This window comes from Saimiri boliviensis, chromosome X, assembly GCF_048565385.1.
Source record: "Saimiri boliviensis isolate mSaiBol1 chromosome X, mSaiBol1.pri, whole genome shotgun sequence".
NCBI lineage: Eukaryota > Metazoa > Chordata > Mammalia > Primates > Cebidae > Saimiri > Saimiri boliviensis.
The window spans coordinates 83106180-83121615 of record NC_133470.1 but is presented as its reverse complement, the minus strand read 5'-3'; the positions used below and the strand labels follow the sequence as shown (position 1 = coordinate 83121615).

Here is a 15436-nt window from a genome sequence, read left to right as displayed (position 1 = left end):
AGTTTTATAACTAATAGGTAACATGATGACACATGTTAAATGAACTGTTCTGGCTGCTGTATTGAGAATAAATTGCAAAGGGGCCAAGGAAAGGAGAGATACTTGTTAGTAGGCCATTTCAGTACTGGATTTATTGAAGTAATCCAGGCAAGAAATGATAGTGACTTACACTAAGCTAGAAGCAGTGAAGATGGTGAAAAGGGTTAGAGTTGGGTTTTTTTGAATGCACAAACAACAGGATTTGCTGATGAATTGAGTATAGGGTGTGAGATAAAGAGGAATGTATTAGTTCATTTTCACAATGCTATAAAGGACTACCTGAAACTAGGTAATTTATAAAGAAAAGACATTTAATTGGCTCATAGTTCTACATGGTTGGGGAGGCCTCGGAAATCTTAAAATCATGGTGGAAGATGAAAGAAAAGCAAGGCATGTCTTACATGATGGCAGGAGTGGGGGCAAGTGCCACACTTTTAAACCATTAGATCTCATGAGAACTCACTCACAATCATGAGAACAGCAAAGGGGAATCCACCCCCACGATTCAATCACTTCCCACCAGTCCCCTCCTCCAACATTGTGGATTACAATTAAACATGAGATTTTGGTGGGGACACAGCCAAACCATATCATTCCACTGTTGGCCTCTCCCAAATCTCATGTCCTCTTCACATTTCAAAACCAATCATGCCTTCCCAACGGCCCCCAAAGTCTTAACTCATTTAAGAACTAACTCAAAAGTCCAAGTTCAAAGTCTCATCTAAGACAAGGCAAGTTCCTTCCACTATGATCCCATAAAATCAAAAACAAGTTAGTCACTTCCAAGATATAATGGGGGTACAGGCATTGGGTAAATGTTCCCATTCCAAATGGGAGAAATTGGTCAAAATGAAGGGGCTCTAGGCCACCCCCCCCCACATTCAAAACCCAGAAGGGCAGTCATTAAATCTTAAAGATCCAAAATAATCTCCTTTGACTCCATTTCTCACATCTAGGGCATGCTGATGCAAGGAGTGGGCTCCCATGGACTTGAGCAGTTCCACCTCTGTAGCTCTGCAAGGTGCAGCCCCCAAGGCTGTGTTCACAAGCTGGCATTGAGTGCCTCTGGCTTTTGTAGGTGCATGGTGCAAGCTGTTGGTGGATCTACCATCCAGGGGTTTGGAGATGGTGGTCCTCTTCTCATGTCTCCACTAGGCAGTACCACCATGTGGGCTCTGTGTGTGGAGCCTCCAACCTCACATTTCCTCTCTACATTGTCCTAGTAGAGGCTTTCCTTGAGAGCTCTGCCGCCTATACATCCAGGTGTTTCCATACATCCTCTGAAATCTAGGTGCAGGTTCCCAAACCTCAGTTCTCACCTTCTGTGCACCTGCAGGTCTAACACCACATGAAAGCTACCAAGGCTTGGGGCTTGCATCTTCAGAAGTAATGTACCATGGCTCCTTTAAGCTACAGCTGGAGATGGAGGGGTTGGGATGCAGGGCACCATTTCCCAAGGCTGCACAGAGCAGGGGGGCCCTGGGCCTGTCCCATGAAACCATTTTTCCTCCTAGGCCTCTGTGCCTACGATGAGTGGGGTTGCCTCAAAGGTCTCTGAAATGTCCTGAAGACATTTTCTCCATTGTCTTGACTATTAACATTTGGCTTCTCTTTGCTTATGCAAATTTTGGAGCAGGCTTTATTTTTTTGCTGGAAAATGTGTGTGTTTTTTTTTCTATCACTTATCCAGCCTAAATATTTGCCAAAGTTTTATGCTGTGCTTCATTTTTAAATATAAGTTCCAATTTCAGATCATTTCTTTGTGAATGCACATGACAGCATGCTGTTAGGAACAGCCAGGTACATATAATACTATGCTGTTAGAAACAGCCAGGTTACATCTTGAACACTTTGCTGCTTAGAAATTTCATCCTCTAGATACCCTAAATCATCTCCCTCAACTTCAAAGTTCCACAGGTCTCTAGGGCAGGAGCACAATGCTGCCAGTCTCTTCACTAAAGCACAGCAAGAGTGGCCTTTACTCCAGGTCCCAATAATTTCCTCATCTCCATCTGAGATCACCTCAGCCTGGATTTCATTGTCTGAATCACTACAAGCATTTTGGTCAAAACCATTCAACAAGTTTCTAGGAATTCCAACATTTCCCACATCTTCCTGTCTGTTTCTGAACCCTCCCAACTGTTCCAACCTCTGCCTGTTACCCAGTTCCAAAGTCACTTCCATATTTTCAGTTATCTTTATAGCAATGCCTCACTCTCCTGGTACCAATTTCCTGTATAGTCCATTTTCACACTGCTATAAAGAAATACCTGAGATTGGGTAATTTATAAAGAAAGGAGGTTTAATTGAATTACAGTTCTGTATGGCTATGAGGCCTCATGAAACTTACAATTATGGCAGAAGGTGAAAGGGAAGCAATGCACACCTTACATGGTGGCAGGAGACAGAGAGCAAAAGCAGAAGTTCCACACTTTTAGGCCATCAGATATCATGAGAATTCACTCACAATTATGAGAACAGCAAGAAGGAAGTCTACCCCCATGATTCAGTCACTTTTCATCAGGCCCCTCCTCTGACACGTGGAGACTACAATTCAAGATGAGATTGCAGATGGGGGGAACACAGCCAAACCATATCAAGGAATGAATGATAACCCAAGGTATTTGGACTGAAAAACTGAAAGAATGGGGAATAATGCTGGAGAAAGTTTGGAGAAACAGATTATTAGAACTTTAGTTTTGAATCTGTTAAATTTGAAATGCCTGTTAGATTTTTAGGTGGAAATATCAGAAAGGCAGCTGGATACATGAGTCTTGAGTTCAAGGGAGATATATGAGCTGGAGATACAAATTTGCAAGTTGTTCCATAGTTAGTATTTAAAGTCAGGAGACTGGATGAGACTACCAAAGGAACTGGTGTAGATAGAGAAAGGATTAACACCCTTGTTAGTTTCTCATAGATCCTTTTATTTTTCAATGCGATGATTACAACTTGTAATTATTTGTTTGTTTTTATTTCTGTGATTGTTTGGCTAATATCTGGTTACCTTATTACAAGAAAAAGTTCCAATGAGAGAGCAGGGTCTATACCATTTTCTCCATCACAGCCAGGAAAATAATATGTTGGATTACATGAATTAAAAGAATGTTCCTTTTTTTCAAGGACTCAAAATTAAATGTTCACAAGAGCTAGGCAAGTAACATAAATAAGTCGAGTATAAGAGACAATATGTTGTAGAGAGAGGGGTGAACAGAAGTGTCCAAAAATCAAAGCCACTACTTACTTCCAGTTGATCATGGACAGATAGGCCTAGTGTTGTCACCTTCAGAATTTTTGAAAGGAGCCAGATATACTTCTTGGTTTAGTCTTAGTAGAGTACAAGTGTCCAGGAATTTATCCATTTCTTCTAGATTTACTGGTTTATTTACATAGAGATGTTTGTAGTTATTTATAGATTCATTGCTATTCCTCATCAAGATATCATTGACTTTCTTCACAGAATTGGAGCAAACCACCTTAAACTTCACATGAAACTAAAAAAAAAAAAGAGCCCACGTAGGCAATACAATCCTAAGGTGGGTGGGGGGGAGACCAAGCTGAAGGCATCACGCTACCTGACTTCAAACTATACTACAAGGCTACAGTAATAAAAAAAAGCATGGTACTGGTACCAAAACAGATATATAGACCAATGGAACAGAACAGAGGCCTCAGAAACAATACCACACATCTACAATTGTTTGAACTTTGACAAACCTAAAAAAAACAAAACAAAAGAAAAAACAAGCAATGGAGAAAGGATTCCCTATTTAATAAATGGTGTTGGAGAAACTGGCTAGCCATATGCAGAAAGCTGAAACTGTATCCCTTCCTTACACCTTATACAAAAATTAACTCCAGATGGATTAAAGACTTAAACCTAAGATGTAACACCATAAAAACTCTAGAAGAAAACCTAGGCAATATCATTCAGGACATAGGCATGGGCAAGGACTTCATGACTAAAACACCAAAAGCAATGGCAACAAAAGCTGAAATAGACAAATGGTATCTAACTAAAGAACTACTGCACAGCAACAAACAAACAAACAAACAAACAAACAAACAAAAAACAAAACAAAAAACAATCATAAGAGAACTGGCAACCAACAGAATGGGAAAAAATTATGCAATCTACCCATCTGACAAAGGGCTAATATCCAGAATCTACAAAGAACTTAAACAAATTTACAAGAAAAAAACAACCAACCCCATCAAAAAGCGGGTGAAGGATATGAATAGACACTTCTCAAAAGTAGACATTTAAGCAGCCAACTGCTATATAGCCACCATATCAAAAAAATTCATCATCCCTGGTCATCAGAGAAATGCAAATAAAAACCACATTGAGATACCATCTCACGCCAGTTAGAATGATGATCACTAAGAAATCAGGTAACAACAGATGCTGGAGAGGATGTGAAGAAATAGGAACACTTTTACACTGTTAGTGAGAGTATAAATTAGTTCAAGTATTGTGGAAGACAGTGTGGCGATTCCTCAAGGATCTAGAACTAGAAATACCACTTGACCTAGCAATCCCATTACTGGGTATATACCCAAAGGATTATAAATCATTCTATTATAAAGACACGTGCACACGTTCCCAATAGCAAAGACTTGGAACCAATCCAAATGCCCATCAATGATAGACTGGATAATAAAAATGTGGCACATATACACCATGGACTACTATGCAGCCATGAAAAAGGATGAGTTCCTGTCCTTTTCAGAGACATGGATAAAGCTGGAAACCATCATTGTCAGCAAACTGACACAAGAACAGAAAACCAAACACTGCATATTTTCACTCATAAGTGGGTGTTGAAAAATGAGAACACATGGACACAGGGAGGGAAACATCACCTACTGGGGCCTGTTGGGGTGTGGAGGTCTAGGGGAGGCATAGCAGGGGTGGGGTGACAGGGGAAGGATAGCATTAGGAGAAATACCTAGTGTAGATGATGGGATGATGGATGCAGCAAACCACCATGGCACATGTGTACCTATGTAACACACCTGTACATTCTGCACATGTACCCCTGAACTTAAAGTATAATAAAAAAAGAGAAAAATTGCAATTAAAAAAATCAGAAGATAGCACTGTAAGGGAAAAAGAAGTGATGGGAAGGAACAAAAGCAATGAGCAAGATGGGAGTGGGGGTACCTACTTGGCCAGGATCAGCTGGGAGCCCGGAAATGCTCCCAGTCATGAGAAAAAGGTAAGTGACAGACCACAGGGGATCTATATTCCCACCATAAACTTTTAAAATCCTGGCCACAGGAGAGCTCTTTGATCCTTGCAAGCCTTAAGACTAACATAGGGAGCTGCCTAAAGACTGTGCAGAGTCATTGCTTCAGAGAGGGAGTGCATGCTGTGACCCTTAGGCCCCTGAGCCAAGAACAGCTACAGTATGGCATAATACTGACAGCTCAGCCCTCAAAGAACTATTAGGTTGGTGCAAAAGTAATTGCAGTTTTTGCCTTAACACATCCAGCCCTGGTGCCACTGCCACTGCTGCTGCCACTGGCCAAGGAGGGAGAGAGGATATCAGGCACTTTCACACACTCTGAGGATGAATCCCATCCCTGCTGTTGCTGCAGGCTACTGTGGAACGAAAGAGCAAGGAAATCATGTACCATTGGATGCCTGTCTATGTTGCTCCCACTGATTGTAGTTCCACCCTATGTGGTGACAGGATCACTGCTGGAATTATTGAGAGCCCAACCCCCAAAGAACTGCATCCTGCCCTGGGGCTAATGACCCCACTGCCACCACCAGGCCCAGGAAGGAGATGGGGGAGGCCTGGCACTTTTACATGTCTCAAGGAAAAGTTCTACTGCTGCTGCTGCTGTAGGCTTCAGGAGCAAGGTATGAGTGAGCTGTGTGCCCCATAAGTGCCTGCTTGCACTGCCAACACTGAAAATGGTCCCATCCTCCCAGATGGCAGGCCCACAGTGCAGCCACCACTGCCCGCACCTGAACATCCTGCCAGGAGCCTGGAGACAACACTGCCCCCGCTTATCACAGCCATAGACTGAATACACTACCAGGGCCCCTGAGACCAAGTACACTACCCTCCTATGCCCCCAGTACTCAAGTATACTATCCAGAGGACTGGGGATTTCTCAGCCCAGTCCATACCAGTGATACCTGGGTCTGAGGTTGGGCTGACCCAACATACCAATACTACCACTGCTGGCAAACACCAACACACATCACCTGTGTGCCAGGGCATTGGCCCACCCAATCCATTGCTGCCAAGGCAAAGATGAGCTTGGACTACCTAGGTTGTAGGAGGATGCCCCATCAATGCTATTACCATTACCCACATCACGCCCACTGTACAGGGGCCTGAAAACTCGCCCACAAACCTGACCCACCACTGTCACTGCTCACATATGAACAAGCCACCTGGAGGCACAAGAATTGGCCTGTCTTGACCTGTTAACAGCAGAGCCAGAATACATAGCTCTGGGGTTAAAGGACAAGCAAACTCAGCCCACTGCTACCCCCAATGGGCCCCAAAACTGGCACATTTCACATCATAGCCCCAGAAAAACTTCACCCTAGAAAACCCTAAAAACTTTCTCAAAAAAACTTGTAGATTTGATGTCAGTAAACTTTCAGGAAACAAAATCAATATACACAAGTAGTAGTGTTTCTATAGGCCAATAATGATCAAGCTGAGAAACAAATTAAAAAGGGAATCCTATTTACAATAGCTATGAAAAATAAAATACTAAGGAACACATTTAACCAAGAATCTCTATTAAAAAAACCCACAAAACATCGACAAAAGAAAATGTAGATAACACAAATGGAAAAATGTCCCATGCTCATGGGTCAAAAGAATCAATATTGTTAAAATGACCATACTGCTTAAAAGTGACCTAAAGATTAATTGCAATCCCTATCAAGTTATCCACATCATTTTTCACAGAATTAGAAAAAGAAATTATAAAATTCATATGTAAACAAAAAAGAGCTCGAATAGCCAAAGGAATCTTAAGCAAAAATAACAAAGATGGAGGTATCTCATTACCTGACTTCAAATTATACTACAAAGCTATAGGAACCAAACAGCATGGTGCTGGTATAAAAACAGGCACACAAATCAATGGAAAAGAATAGAGAACTCAGAAATAAAACCACATATCTACAACCAACTGGTCTTTGACAAAGGTGGCAAAAACATGCAATTGGGAAAACACTCTTTACTTTTCTTTTTCAACGTTTATTTTGGAATCAGGGTTACATGTGCAGGTTTGTTACAAAGATATATAATGCAGAAGTTTGGGGTATGACTAAATATGTCACTCAGGTAGTGAGCATAGTACCCAATAGGTAGTTTTTCAGCCTTTAGCCCCCTCTTTCTCTCCCACCTCTAGCAGTCCCCACAGTTATCTATTGTTTCCATCTTTATAGGACACCACTTTCAATAAATGGTCTTGGGAAAATTGGATTGCCACATGCAGAAGAATGAAACTGGATTCCTATCTTTCATCACATAAAAAAAAATCAACTTAGGATGGAGTAAACACTTCAATGTAAAACCAGAAACTTTAAAAATGTTAGAAAAAAAAAAAAAAACAAGGGAAACTGCTGGATATTGGGCTAGGCAAATAATTCATAACTAAGACCTCAAAATCACATGCAATAGAAGCAAAGGTAGACAAATGGGACTTCATCAAGAAGCTCTTATACAGCAAAATAATTAACCAAGAGAACAGCCTGCAGAATGGGGGAAAAATATTTGCAAACTATACATTCAACATGCATCTAGTTCTCAGCAGCCAGGACTCAAATTTACAAGGAACATGAGCAACTCAACAAGAACAACAAAGAAACAAATAATTCCATTAAAAAGTGAATCAAGAACATAAATAGACATTTTTGAAAAAAAGACATACAAATGACCAACAGGCATATGAAAAAAAAATGCTCAACATCACTAATCATTGGAGAAATTAAAATTAAAACCACAATGAGATACCATCTTATACCAGTCAGAATGGCTATTATTAAAAAGTCAAAAAAGAACAGATGTTGGTGAGGAATCTAAGAAAAGGGAATGCTTATACATTGTTGATGGGAACGTAAATTAACATAACCTGTATGGAAAATAGTATGGAGATTTCTCAAATAAGTAAAAATAGAACTACCATTTGATCCCACAATCCCACTAATGGATATCTACCCAAAGGTAAAAAAAAAAAAAAAAGAAGAAAAAGAAAAGCCATTACATAAAAAGCATACATGCACTTGTATGTTTATTGCAGCATTGTATTAGTCCATTTTCACAGTGTTGATGAAGACACACCTGAGACTGGGCAATTTACAAAAGAAAGAGGTTTAGTGGACTTAAGGTTCCACATGACTAGGGAGGCCTCATAATAATAGCAGAAAGTGAAAGGCACATCTTACATGGGAGCAAACAAGAGAAGAGGGCTTGTGCAGGGAAACTACTCTATCTTTTTTTTTTTTTAATTAAGAGACCAGGGGAGAGAGCGAATGCAGTCCCCCACTATCATAAATTATGCAGTCGAGTTTCCCACATTTGGGAAAATCGCAGGGGTCAGCACTTCCAGAGTGCAATGGATAAGCCTCACCCTGGGAAAATCACCTTCATGATCATGGTATCTCCCCTGCCAGGTAAGTATGGAAACTACTCTTTATAAAACCATGAGATATCATGAGATTTACACATTATTATGAGAACAGCATGGGAAAGACCCACTCCCATGATTCAATTACCTCCCACCAGGTACCTCCCATACTCCCACAAGATGTGGGAATTCAAGATGAGATTGGGGGCAGGGGGACATAGCCAAACCATATCAAGCATTATTCACAAAAGCAAAGATGTAGAATTAACCTGAATGTCCATTAATGGATAACTAAAGAAAATGTAGTACATACGCAAAACGAAATATTATTCAGCCATAAAAAGAATAAAATTGTCCTTTGCAGCAACATGGACGCAATTGAATGTCATTATCTTAAGTGAAACAACACAGAAACAGAAAAGAAAATGCCACATGTTCTCACTCGTAAGTGGAAACTTAAGTATTGTGCACACATGGACATAGATTGAGAAATGATAAATATCAGAGACTTGGAAGGATAGGAGGGAGTGACAGATGAGGAATATTTAATGAGTACAATGCACATTTTTCAGGTGATGGTTACCCTAAATTCCCACACTTTGTTACTAGACAATATATCCATGTAGCAAAACTACACTTGTACCCCATAAATTTATACAAATAAAAAGAGGAAAATAAAAAAATTTACAATGACTGTCCAGCAACAGATCCCAATCAAAAAGATATTCACAAAATCCCAGATGACAAATTGAACATACAAATTTTCAAGAAGCTTGGCAAAATAAATGAGAAATCTGAAAAACAATAAAAAGAAATCAGAAAAACAATTCAAGATATGAATTAGAAATTTTCCAAATAGATATATTTTTAAAAAGAACCAAACAAAAACTCTGAAACTGAAGAATTCATTGAATAAAACATAAAATACATTTGATAGCTACAACAGTAGATTAGGTCCATCAGAAGAAAGAATTTCAGAACTTAAAGACAGGTCTTTTGAAATAATCCAGTCAGAAAATTTTTTTTAAAAAAAGAATTTAAAAAAATGAACAAAGCCTTTATGACATTTATCACCATAAAGTGATAAAATCTTTTTAAAATTTTTAATTATCAGAGTTCTCAAGGCTGAAGGGAGAACACAATGATGGAAACCTGTTTAGTGAACTAATAGGTGAAAACTTCGTAAGTCTAGCAGGAGACTTAGACATCCATATGTCTATATGGGGCTCAAACATCCCTAGAGACACAATGCATAAAGGTTTTCTCCCCACCAAATTATAGTCAGTCTCTCTAAGGTCAAAGATAAGACAGGATTCTAAAAAGAGCAAGAGAAAAATGTGTAGCCACCAATAAAGGAACTCTCATCAGATTAACAGCAAATTTCTCAGCAGAAGTCTTACAGGATAGGAAAGAATGAGATGATATATTCAATGTGCTGGAAAAAAAAAAAAGCAACCTGCCAGTCAAGGATACTATCTGCAGCAATGTTTTCACTCATAAATGAAGGGTAATTGGGACTTCTGCCAAGATGGCTGAATAGGAACAGTTCAAGTCTGCAGCTCCCAGCTAGAGCAATCCAGAAATCAAGTGATCTTTACATTTCCAACTAAGGTACCAGGCTAATGTCATTGGGACTGGGTAGACACTGCAAGTAGCCCAAAGAGGGCAAACCAAAGCAGGGTGGGGCGTTGCCTCACCTGAGAAGCAAAAGGGACCAGAAACCTCACTCTCCTAGCCAAGAGAAGCAATTAGGGACTTTTCCAAACACTCAGCCACTCTGGCTTAGATACTGCGTGTTTCCCACGGTCTTCACAACCCACAGACTAGAAGATTCCCTCTAGTGCCTATAACACCAGCACTCCGGTGTTTCCAGCACAAAACTAGTTGGCCGTGGTAGCCACAGAAGAAACAGAAGCACTTATTAGCTTGAAAAAACAGGAGCTGAACCCAGGGAGTCAAGTGATCTGGCTTGGTAGGTCCCACCCCCATGAAAACCAGCAAGCCATGATCCACTGGCTTAAAATTCTTGCAGCCAGCACAGCAGTCTGATCTCAACCTGGGACATTTGAGACCAGTGGGGGGAGGGGCGTCTGCCATTACTGAGGCTTGGGTAGGTGGTTCTAAACTTGCTTGTGCAAACAAAGTCGCTGGGAAGTTTACACATCAACCAGGCAGAGCCCGACAGTTCTGCAAAGCCTCTACAGGCAGATTGTGACTACACTCCCTTCTTGCTGAGCAGGGCATCTCTGAAAAAAGGCAGAAGCCAATGAGGAACTTGTAAATAAAGCCCACACCTTCCTGGGACAGAGGATCTGTGAAAAGGGGCAGTGTAGGTCTCACTTGAGCAGACTTACACATCCCTGCCCAGCCACTCTGAAGGGACCAACGGAGCTCACAGTACAGCACCTGAGCTCTGATAAGAAACAGACTGTCTGCTCAAGTGGCTCCCTGTCCCCCATTTATCCTAATAGACACCACATACAGGAGAGCTCTGGCTGACATCTGGTGGGTACCCTTCTGTAATGAAGCTACCAGAGGAAGAAAGAACCAGCAGTCTTTGCTGTTCTGCAGCCCCCCACAGGTGATTCCCAGGCAAGCAGGGTCTGTAATGAACCTTCAGCATACCTGCAGCAGAGGGGCATGATTGTTAGAAGGAAAACTAAAAAACAGAAAGAAATAGCTTCAACATCAACAGAAAGGACATCCACTCAGAGACTCCATTCAAAAGTCATCAACTTCAAAGCCCCAAGGCAGATAAATCCATGAAGATGGAAAGACTCACCAGCATGGGAACAACACTGAATGGAGAATGAGTTTGAGGAATTGATAGAAGCAGGCTTCAGGAGGTGGGTAATAACAAACATCACCAAGCTAAAGGAGTATGTTCTAACCCAATGCAAGGACATTAAGAACCTTGAGAAAAGATTAGATGAAATGCTAACCAGAATAACCAGTGTGGAGAAAAACAAACAATTTGATGGAGCTGAAAAACACAGCATGAGAACTTTGTGAAGCATACACAGGTTTCAATTGCTGAATCAGTCAAGCAGAAGAAAGGATATCAGAGACTGAAGATCAACTCAATGAAATAAAATGAGAAGGCAAGAACAGAGAAAAAAGAGTAAAAAGAAATGAACAAAGCCTCCAAGAAATATGAGATTATGTAAAAAGACCAAATCTATGTCTTATCGATGTACCTGAATGTGACAGGGAGAATGAAACCAAGCTGGAAAACACTCTTCAGGATATTATCCAGGAGAACTTCCCCAACCTAGCAAGGCAGGCCAACATTCAATTCCAGGGAATACAGATAACAATGCAAAGATATTCCTCGAGAAGAGCAACCCTAAGGCACATAATCTTTAGATTCACCAGGGTTGAAATGAAGGAAAAAATTAAAGGCAGACAGAGAAAGGTAGGGTTACCCAAAAATCAAAGCCCATCAGACTCACAGTGGATCACTTAGCAGAAACCCTACAAGTCAGAAGATAGTGGGGGCCAATATTCAACATCCTTAAAGAATTTTCAACACAGAATTTCATATCCAGCCAAACTAAACTTCATAAGTAAGGGAGAAATAAAATCCTTTACAGATCAGCAAATGATGAGAGATTTTGTCACCACCACGCTGGCCCTACAAGACCTCCTGAAGGAAACACTAAACATGGAAAGGAACAACCAGTACCAGCCACTGCAAAAACATACCAAACTGTAAAGACCACTGACACTATGAAAAAACTGCATCAACTAACTGGCAAAACAACTAGCAAAGCATCAAAATGGCAGGATCAAATTCACACATAACAATATTAACCCTAAATGCAAATGGGCTAAATGCCCAAATCAAAAGACACAGACTGGAAAATTGGATAAAGAGTCAAGATCCATTGGTGTGCTATAATCAGGAGACCCATCTCACATGCAAAGACACATGTAGGCTCAAAATAAAGTGATGGAGGAAGATTTACCAAACAAATGCAGAGCAAAAAAAAAAAAAAAAAAAAAAAAAAAAAGCAAAGGTTGCAATCCTAGTCTCTGATAAGACAGAATTTAAATTTAAAACAACAAAGATCAAAAGAGACAAAAAAAAAAAAGGCATTATATAATGGTAAAAGGATCAAGGCAACAGGAAGAGCTATCTATCATAATACATATGCATCCAATACAGGAGCACCCAGATGCATAAAGCAAGTTCTTTTTTTTTTTTATTGTACTTTAGGTTCTGGGGTACATATGCAGATCATGCAGGATTGTTGGAAAGGTACACACATGGCAATGTGGTTTGCTGCCTCCATTCCCTTGTCACCTACATTTGGCATTTCTCCCCATGTTATCTCTCACTGACCTCCCTACCCTCATGCTGTCCTTCCCCGGGACCCCCCAACAGACCCCAGTGTGTGATGCTCTCCTCCCTGTGTCCACATTTTCTCATTGTTCGACACCCATCTAGGAGTGAGGACATGTGATATTTCATTTTCTGTTGTTGTGTCAGTTTGCTGAGAATGATGGTTTCCAGATTTATCCATGTACCTACAAGGACACAAACTCATCATTTTTTATGGCTGCGTAGTATTCCATGTTGTATATGTGCCACATTTTCCTTGACAGTCTATTGTCAATGAGCATTTGGGTTAGTTCCAGGTCTTTGCTATTGTAAACAGTGCCGTTATGAACATACGTGTGCATGTGTCTTTATAATACAATGATTTGTAATCCTTTGGGTATATACCCAGTAATGGGATTGCTGGGTGAAATGGAATTTCTATTTCTAGGTCCTTCAGGAAGTGCCACACTTCCACAATGGTTGAACTAGTTTACACTCCCACCAACAGTGTAAAAGTGTTCCTATTTCTCCACATCCTTTCCAGCATCTGTTGTCTCCCAATATTTTAATGATTGCCATTCTAACTGGTGTGAGGTGGTATCTCAATATGGTTTTGATTTGCATTTCTCTAATGACCAGTGGTGATGAGCATTTTTTCATGTTTGTTGGCCTCATGCATGTCTTCTTTTGAAAAGTGTCTGTTCATATCCTTCACCCACTTTTGGATGAGTTTCTTTTTTTTTTCTGGTAAATTTGTTTTAGTTTTTCATAGATTCTGCATATTAGTCCTTTGTCAGACGGGTAGATTGCAAATTTTTTTTCTCATTCTGTTGATTGTCAGTTCACTAATTATTTATTTTGCTGTACAGAAGCTCTGGAGTTTAATTAGGTCCTAATTGTCTATTTTGGCTTTTGTTGTGAATGCTTTTGGTGTTTTAGTCATGAAGTCCTTGCCTATGCCTATGTCCTGAATGGTTTTGCCTAGGTTTTCTTCTAGGGTTTTTATGATGTTAGGTCTTATGTTTAGGTCTTTAATCCATCTGGAGTTAATTTTAGTGTAAGGTGTGAGGAAGGGGTCCAGTTTTTGCTTTCTGCACACTGCTAGCCACTTTTCCCAACACCATTTATTAAATAGGGAATCCTTTCCCAGTTGCTTTTTTTGGTAAGGTTTGTCAAAAATCACATGGTTGTATATGTATGGTGTTGCCTGCAGGGTCTCCGTTATGTTCCGTTGGTCTGTATCTGTTTTGGTACCAGTACCAGGCTGTTTTGATTACTGTAGCACTGCAGTATAGTTTGAAATCAGGTAGTGTGATGCCTCCAGCTTTGTTCTTTTTGATTAGGATTGTGTCGGCTATGAGGGCTCTCTTTTGGTTCCATATGAAGTTTAAGGTGGTTTTTTCCAGTTCTGTGAAGAAGGTCATTGGTAGCTTGATGGGAATAGTGCTGAATCTACAAATTACTTTGGGAAGTATGGCCATTTTCATAATATTGATTCTTTCTAAACATGAGCATGGAATGTTTTTCCACCTGTTTGTGCCCTCTCTTATTTTCTTTGATCAGTGGTGTGTAGTTCTCCTTAAAGAGGTTCTTTACATCCTTTGTTAGTTGTATTCCTAGGTATTTTATTCTCTTTGTAGCAATTGTGAATGGGAGTTTGCTCATGATTTGGCTCTCTGTTAGTCTGTTATTGGTGTATAGAAATGCTTGTGATTTCTGTACATTGATGTTGTATCCTGAGACTTTGCTGAAGTTGCTTATCAGTTTAAGGAGATTTTGGGCTGAGATGATGGGGTCTTCTAAATATATAATCATGTTGTTTGCAAATAGAGACAATTCGACTTCCTCTTTTCCTAACTGAATACCCTTTTTTTTTTTCTTGCCTAATTGCTCTGGCTAGAACTTCCAATACCATATTGAATAGAAGTGGTGAGAGAGGGCATCCTTGTCCAGTGCCAGATTTCAAAGGGAACGCTTCCAGTTTTTGTCCATTCAGTATGATATTGGCTGTAGGTTTGTTGTAAATAGTGTTTATTGTTTTGAGATATGTTCCTTCAATACCCAGTTTATTGAGAGTTTTTAGCATAAAGGGCTGTTGAATTTTGTCAAAGGCCTTCTCTGCATTTATTGTGATAATCATGTGGTTTTTGTCTTTGGTTCTGTTTATGTGGTGGATTATGTTTATTGACTTGCATATGTTAAACCAACCTTCATCCCTGGAATGAAGCCTACTTGATCATGATTGATAAGCTTTTTGATGTGCTGTTGCAATCGGTTTGCCAGGATTTTATTTAATATTTTTGCATCTATGTTATTCATGTATATTGGCCTGAAATTTTCTTTTTTTGCTGAGTCTCTGCTGGGTTTTGGTATCAGGGTGATGTTGGTCTCATAAAATTATTTGGGAAGGATTCCCTCTTTCTGTATTGTTTGGAATAGTTTCAGAAAAAATTGTACCAGGTC

At 40.0% G+C, this 15436-nt stretch overlaps 1 protein-coding gene and 1 non-coding gene across 9 annotated transcripts in view; both read right to left on the bottom strand.

Moving 5' to 3' along the window:
- The window catches only part of TMLHE (trimethyllysine hydroxylase, epsilon), a 145222-nt gene that overhangs the window by 88337 nt on the left and 41449 nt on the right, over positions 1 to 15436 (bottom strand). The window lies entirely within an intron of this gene.
- Positions 8540 to 8703, bottom strand: LOC120361973 (U1 spliceosomal RNA). Its single transcript, XR_005577996.1, has one exon. It is a non-coding gene; the product is annotated as a U1 spliceosomal RNA (small nuclear RNA).